This window comes from Elephantulus edwardii, unplaced genomic scaffold (assembly GCF_000299155.1).
Source record: "Elephantulus edwardii isolate Elephantulus edwardi_28Jun2011 unplaced genomic scaffold, EleEdw1.0 scaffold00035, whole genome shotgun sequence".
NCBI classification, from domain to species: domain Eukaryota; kingdom Metazoa; phylum Chordata; class Mammalia; order Macroscelidea; family Macroscelididae; genus Elephantulus; species Elephantulus edwardii.
Window position 1 is genome coordinate 1685962 of NW_006399785.1, and position 8674 is coordinate 1694635.

Below are 8674 nucleotides of genomic sequence, written 5' to 3' on the forward strand. Positions count from 1 at the left end.
TCTAAATCTTGCAGTCCGTTTCCAACTTCTGTAGGTAATAAGAGAAATGTGAAGTATAGCGACAGTGCCAGAGATTGGTGGATTGGGGGATTAGAAGAAAATTACTTTTAATGCTCTTTTTTCTCATCTGCTTGCTGGCCTCTTTGTTTTGCCCTACTCTTTTCCCTGTATGCTTCTCTTGTCTTTAGAACGGATACTGTCCTTTTCTCTTTTCTCCACTTGTTGTTGTTGCTGCTACATGCTGTCCATTTAACTGCAACTTACAGCGACTCTATGAACAAAGATCAGAAACTTGTCCTATCCTATACCATCCTCAGTCTCTACTTGCTCAAGCTCATTGCTGTAGTCAACCCATTTCCATGAAAGTTTCCCTCTCATTTACTGACCTTCTTCTACCTATCCCAGTATGCCTTTTCCCAAAGGTGTTCCCTCCTGATAACATGCCCAAAGTATGTGGGATGAGATACTTGCCTCGAAGGAGCAAACTGGTTGTACTTCCTCCAAGAGAGATGTGTTTCTTCTTTTGATAGTCCACAAGATATTTAACCCATTTCACCAACACTACACTTCAAAGCTATTGATTCTTCTTATGAGCTTCCTTATTTGTTGTCCTGCTTTTAGATACACATGCTGTTGTGTACTGCTGAAGTGGAACTGACCCATAGATGACCCTCCAGTGGGTTTTCAGAGCTAGTAAATCACATGGGAGGAGGTTGCTTATCCTTATTTGGTGGAGTAATTGGTAGATTCTAGCAGCATGCCTTCCGGATTGTAGGGCAGCTTCTTACCACTAGGGCATCAGCGATTGAAAATAACATGGCTTGGATCAATATGTCTTAATCCTTAAACGTATATCCTTGCTTTGTAGTACTTTGGAGAAGGCGTTGAAAGCAGTAGCTTTCAGTTTATCCAGCACTCTAGAGTTTATCTTCTTTTTTCTTCTGTGTTCAGAAAGGAAAATGGGTATTCTTTCTTTCTATCTATGTATCAGATGCATGATAGAGCTATGATGTCCTTGTTTGAATTAAGAAACCTATCATCTGTAGACAAATAGAAATTGAGAATGGATTATGTGTACTTGCTTATATGTCTGTAAGAAACATGCCCATGCCTGTGAATATTAAATGAAATGTTAGTAGTATCTATAGTATTTAGGAGTATTTTAAGCAGCTTTTTCCATTAGACTCTGAGAAAGTTATTTGCAAAACTTGTTGTTAATGTTGTTGTTGTTGTTATGTGCCAGTGAGTTGCCTGTGACTCATAGAGCCCCTATATACAACATCCCTCAACCCTGTTCTATCTTATTGTCTCCAACACACCTACCCCCATTACCCCAGTCACTGAATCAATCCATCTCATTGAGGGTCTTCCTCTCCTGTGCTGTGCCTCCACCCTCCCAAGCATAATGTCTTTTTCCAAAGACAGGTCACTCCAATGTATGTCAGATGAAGCTTCAGAATCCTTGCCTCCAAGGAGAAGTCTGGCTTCACCCACTCCAGAACAAACCTGTTTGTTCTCCTAACAGTCTGTGGTTTATTCAGTCTTCATCTCCAGCACCACAGCTCAAAGGCATCAATTCTCCTTCTATCATCCCTTGTCATTGTCCAGCTTTCTGATGCATAGCAAGTAATTGCAAAGACCATGACCTGTATCAGGTGCACCCTAATCTCCAGAGTGATATCATTGTTCTGCAGTACTTTGGAGAGGTCTCTGACAGCAGACTTTCCCAATGCAATTTGTCTTTTAATTTCCTGGCTACTGTTACCAAGTGTTGACTCTTCAGTTTGACAAGCAAACTGAAGCTGTCAACAATCTCAATCTCTTTACCATTCTTACTGATGCTGCCAATTGGCCCAGTGGTGAGAATCTTTATTTTCTTGATGTTGAGTTTCAGTCCATATTGAAGCAAACACTTCATATCCTCCTCAGTTCCATTTGCGAAGTTTGTGTATAACACATTGACTGAAAGCTGTCTGGATATGATGAAGAATAGACGATACCTTGTTTTTACAAAAGAATAATGAATGATCTCTGTAGAAAATTATTGTGGTGAAATAATTTTAATTATCAACTACTGCCTTTTATATTTGAATTGGTGTTGTTGTTTTTGTGTACTATATAGCTGACCCTCCAACAGATTCTCAGAGGCACTTTATTGCACAAGAAGAGATTGACCATCTTTCTCCCATGGAGCACCTGGTGGATTAGAACTGTGTGCCTTTGGGATTGTAGCACAACTTAGACTATTAGCCTCTAAACAACAACATTTTATCAAGAATCACATAGTTATGATTTGGGGGGATCTCAAAGTTCAACTGTATAATATTTGAAATACAAGAACCATAGTTAAAAAGACAGCGCAGTCCTCAGTTTTTTGCAGCTTTGTAAATATATTCATTATGTGTCCTGAGTTTATGTTCTTGGGCTATTTTTTTTTTTTTTATTCATCAGAGAGTTGGACAATAACGAGGGAGGATAGAAGGAGAATTGATGCCTTTGAGCTGTGGTGCTGGAGAAGAGTTTTGAATGTACCATAGACTGCCAGAAAAATAAACAAATTCATCCTGGAGAGGGTTAAGCCAGGCTGCTCCTTGGAGGCAAGGATTCTGGGGCTTTGTCTGACATACTTTGGACATGTTGTAAGGAGGGACATGTGCTTGGAGAAGGATGTCATGCTTGAGAGGGTGGAGGAATGGCGAAAGAGGGGAAGACCCTCTATGAGATGGATTGATTCAGTGACTGGCATAATCAGGATGGATGTGTCAGGGGCAGTGTGATTGGCACAGGATAGAGAAGGGTTTAGGTCTATTGTACATAGGGTCGCTATGAGTTGCAAGCGACTCGACGGCACATAACAACAATAACAACTGGAAAGTATGGTTTTAATTTGTGACATGTTGTGGAATGAGATGACTGTTGTCTACTTCAGAAGAGTAGGAAATTTTGGGATTAAGAAAAGGCTATCAGAATACACGGTATATAAATAAAACATGCCAAGACACAGAAAATAAATAACTTTTTATAAACAAGGATACTAACAGATTGCTAGCACCATATCTACCATAGCTATGTATATGTCTATATATTTTCATGGTCTACGCATTTGACTATAATTGTGCCCATGGGAGTCCATGTTGCGATCTCAAAATGACTGTATTTGATTATTTTATGATGGCCAGTAGAAATTCAAAAGACTGTACATATTAAGCAAATCATTTTAAATAGTCATGGGAGACGTTGACAGAATGAATGTTCTGCTCTCTAACTAAGTTCCTCTTGAAAGTAACGTGGTAGTGATAGGCAGAGTAGCTCATAGGGCTGCTGTTAACCCCAAAGCTTCACACTTCTGGAAGCTGGATTCCAACAGCATCTCTGAGGGAGAAAATAGTGTGTTTCCTCCCATTCTGATTTGTTGTTATGTACCGTCAAATCAGAACTGACCCATAGCTGATCCTCCCGTGGGTTTTCAGGAGTGAATCACACGGGAGATTACCTGTCTTACTCCACTGGAGCTGGTGGTGATTTCGAACCACATGCCTTTGAGTCAGTGGTATCATTCCTTATCAATAACTACCAGAGTCCCTTTGTTATGATGTACAGCCTTGGAGATTCAATGGAATGTTGCTATGAGTCAGAACCAATACCTTGGTAATCAGTTTTGAAGAACAGAAGGAAAGATAAATTAAGAACCCTCCTAATTTGGAAAAAACGTTAAACCCTTCTTCATTCTTGGTATAACTGTCTCTTCATCTTAAATAGGAATCTGTATATTCAAATATCTTATGCTTTTGGAGTAAATTTCAAAAACTCCCTTCAGATGAAGATTGATAGGGATCTTTGATTGCAGAAGTAAAACTCTTGAGGTGGTCCTTATGTAAATGAGTATACTATTTTTAGTAGGCACTTAGCCCCAAAATTAAGTGCTGGCGGAAATGGACTACAGACCCATAGTGAAGGTGAATCAAATGTCTTTCTCTCAATTTGCCTACTTAAAAAAGAAGAAAAACAAAGTCTTTTATTAGTGTAAATATCCCAGAAAATTGTTTGTGTTTACTGAAACTTGATACTCACAGTCTGTTTTGGTCATAGGGTGAATCATGTCTGATAAAGTTCCTTTTATTATATGCAGTGATTTTTGAGAAGAGTCCTTAATTTTATCTTACTTTTATAATATTTTTTCAATGTTATATGTTCTTTTTTTTTATCCCCAAGAAATTGAATACTCTCAGGCACTATTACCTCTTTTCTTCTATATTGTTTATTATTATTATACCAAAATACCTGTTTCTATAAATTTCCAATGGTTTTTAAAAGTTTTCATCTTAATAGCTATAAACAACTGTTAACTTAAAAAAGCATAATTTAGGTATGGATTGAGGCTCAATGTCAAGAAGACAAAGATTCTCACCACTGGAACAATTGGTAGCATCAGGATGGATGGTGAAGAGATTGAGATTGTTCACAGCTTCAGTTTGCTCGGCTCCACGGTCAACACTCTTTGCACCAGCAGCCAGGAAATTAAAAGGAGCATTGCCATGGGAAAGTCTGCTGTTAGGGACCTCTCCAAAGTACTGAAGAGCAATGGTGTCTCTCTGGAGACTAAGGTGCGTTTGATACAGGCCATGGTGTTCACAATCACTTGTTATGCATCAGAGAGTTGGAAAATGACGAAGGAGGATAGAAGGAGAATTGATGCCTTTGAGCTGTGGTGCTGGAGAAGAGTATTGAGAATACCATGGATTGCTAGGAAAACAAACAGATTCGTCCTGGAAAGGGTTAAACCGGGTGGCTCCTTGGAGGCAAGGATTCTGAGGCTCCATCTAACATACTTTGGACATGTTGTGAGGAGAGACTGGTCCTTGGAGGAGGACACCATGCTTGAGAGGGTGGAGGGACAGCACAGGAGGGGAACGCCCTCTATGAGGGGGATTGATTCAGTGACTGGGATAATTGGGATGGGAGTGTCAGAGACAGTGTGATTGGCACAGGACAGAGCAGAGTTTAGGGCTGTTGTACACAGGGTCACTATGAGTCACAAGCGACTTGACGGCACATAACAACAACAACAACAATGGCAAGAAGTTGTGCTGCAATTCCAAAGGTATGTAGTTCGAGGCTGCCAGCTGCTCCACAGGAGAAGGTTGGGCAATCTTCTCCCTTGTGATTAACGGCCTCTGAAAACCCACAGGAGGGTCAGCTATGGATAGGTTCCAAGTCAATGGTAAACAACAACAACAATTCAAATATTTGCTACAATATTTTAGGCAAATTTGTTATCCTAAAAATGGCATAAATAGGATTTTCTTATTACAATTATGTGAAAAAAATATTTTATTCAGATATATTAGGAATTTTTCATTGTTCTAAATTTTTCCTTAAAATAATTTTTTTGCATAATTAGTACTTAATTTGTTATTATGTTTATCTCATATGTCATTTGACTGTACTATTTGCAGTAGTGTTAGTTCTAACTCAGTGGCTCTCTAGGACAGATTAGAAGCTTCCCATTGGTTTTCTAAAACTGTAAGTGTTGAAGCAGACAATCACATAATTCACCTGCACAGATTAGAACTGCTGACCTTCTAGCCCTTAGCCACCGTGCCACTAGGGCTCCATCACTTGATTATATTTTGTAAGCCTCAATGTGCTTCTGAAAGTAATTTTTAAAAGAAATATTATAGCCAGCTCTTAAGTCCTTCATCACATAATCATATTTTCTACTTACTAAATTCTATAGAGAGTTAGAAAATGAAATGAGGCAGAAATTGGGCCACTAGAGTTTTAAGCTAAATTTCATTTCCGAGAAATATGAAGCACTTTCATTCCTTCCCCCCCCCCATCCCACCCCAAGGAGCTAGTAATCAGTCCAGGAAGTGATGAGAGATGTGCAGCTCAGAGTTATCAAAGAATTAAAGTTTGTTCCATCCATCTCCCTCCTTTGTTCTCCCTTTACACTTCAAAGACCCAATTACACAAGTGGAACCATGACAAAACTTGATAAGATGCTAACTACAGTGACTGGAACGAAGCCACGTGTAACTACATGCTTCTATGAAAATCCCCAGAGGAATTTAAACTGGAGCAGTGCCTGTCAAACTTGATCTTATGCCATTCGTAATTACATCCCCACCTGGGAATAGATACACAGTTCGAGAGGTGCACATTTTTCACCATACTCAGGAGGCAGACAAGCCATGTAAGTGAGTGAAACTCTTCTGGTGATATGACAGCTTGATAACAAATGACTCACTTTGGCAAAGCAGGAAAAATAGTGAAATCTGGAACACCACACATTTTGTCCTTTCATGAGTGAGTAGACGTTCCTCAGCTCTAGTTAATTGTGCCATGTGGGAATGAGGACTAGAGGGGATTTTTTTTAAGTGAAAAATCTCAATTAATAGGAATCTCTGTATATTCTCAATATCGACTCTTCATTGCCACAGACACTGTATCAATACATTTAATTGAAAGTCTTACTCTTTTTTGCCATTGCTCTACCTTTACAAGAATGATGTCCCTTTCCAAGGAACAGACTTTCTGAACAACTATATATGTGAGATGAAATTTCTCCATCTCTGCCTTCATGGAACATTCTGGTTGCACATTTTCCAAGACTGTTCGTTCTTTTGCCAGTCCGTGGGATAGTAGTTATAGAAAGGCTTCAGGCTTTTTGTTCATAGGGTCGCTATGAGCTGTACTAGACTCAAAGGCAATCAGTAACAACAACACATCATAATGATGTTGCCTGTTGGTCCAGAGGGAAGAATTTTTGTTTTCTTGACATTGAGATATAGTCCTTATTGAAGGCTACTGTCCTTTATTCTCTGTGGCAAGCACTTTAGGGATTCAAACTTCAGGCTAGCAAGGTAGTATCAGCTGCATCTTGCAAGTTGTTGGTAAACCTTTCTCCAAGCTTGATGTCAGCAGTATTCCTCATAAAGTCCAGCATCTCAAATTATTTGCTCCCCATATAAATACCACCCTGACATACACCTTTCCTCATTTTAAGCATTGCAGTGTTCCTTGCTCTGTTCAGACAACAGCTTCTTGATCTAGGTATAAATTTCATATAAGGTTCTTCCTCTAGGTATAGATTTCATGTAAGCATAATTAAATGTCTGGAATCCCCAGTCTTCTCAAGGATAGCCATAGGATTCCTAATCTACACATCAAATGACTTTGCATAGATAGTAAGAGTCTAGGCATAAATTTCATACAAGCTTCGTCTAGGTATAGATTTTATATAAGCATAATTAAATGCTCTAGAATTCTCATTCTTCTCATAGTTAGCTACAGTTTGTCATGGTTTACACAGTCAAATACCTTTTCATAGTAAGACATAAATAGACATTCTTCTGGTACTCTCTACTTTCAGCTAAGATTTATCTATCATCAGGCAGTAATATCTCTGCAACCCTGGACTCTTCTAAATCCAGCCTGCACTTCAGCCAATTTGCTGTCAATGTACTGTTCTATTTTTTGGGGGAGATGATCTTCAACAATATTTTGCTTACATATAATGTTAAAATCTCAATATCAAGAAAACAAGGATTTCTTCCACTGGACCGATGGACAATATCATGGTAGATGGAGAAAAGATTGAAAATATCAACAACTTCATCTTACTTGGATCCATAATTAACATCCTTGGTACCAGCAATCGGGAAATCAGGAAATGTATTGTAATATGAAAGTCTGCAGTTAGGGACCTCTCCAAATTATTGAGGAGTAATGATGTCAGTTTGAGGACTAGGGTGTGCCTGATTTAGGCCATGGTCTTCCCAATCACTTGCTATGCATCTGAGAGCTGGACAATGAATAGGGATGATGGAAGAATAATTAATGCCTTTGAGCTATGATGTTGGAGAAGAGCACTGAGTATCCCCTGGACTTCCAAAAGAATAAATAAATATGTCTTGGAGATGGTGCAGCCGGAGTGCAGTTTTAGGGACAAAGATTATGAGGCTTCACCTCACATACTTTGGATATGTTGCTAAGAGGGGCTGTTCCTTGGAGAGGGCGGTGAGGTACAACATGGTTAGAAGGATAGAGAGTCGGCAGAAGAGAGGAAGACCCTCCAGCAGGTGGATTGAAATGGTGACTGTTGTAATTAGTCTCTAGAGTGCCAGGAAGTGTGAAGATGGCACAGGATAGGATGGGATTCATATGAGTCATATTCAACTTGATGCCACCTAAGAACACCAAAACATGATGTTAATGATATTATTTGGCAATTTCCACATTCCGTTAGACTTTACCGTTTTGCGAATAAAACCAAATATGGATATCTTCTAGTCAGTAGGCTGGATAGCCATCTTCCAAATTTCCTGGCACACACTGACAAAGGATTAGGCAGCATTTATTTCTATTGTACATGGCACCCCTTGAGTCAGAAGCCAACTCCAGGCAACTAAAAATGATCAATGTATTTGGGCTCTGAGAAGTTATTGACCGTGGGCCATGGGAAAATGTAGCAAAATTCAACAGCTGTGAAACCCCTCCTGGCCATCAGCTATGAGTGGTTGCTGACTGCACAGCAATGAAGGAGGCTGATAGAAATATGGAAGAGGGAGGCAAGAAGCAATAATGGGGGTCGGAGGGTGGTTAGAGACCAATAGGTCCTTGAACAATGATGCTGGTCCATACTGGGGAAAGACTACAAGGATGGACTGGA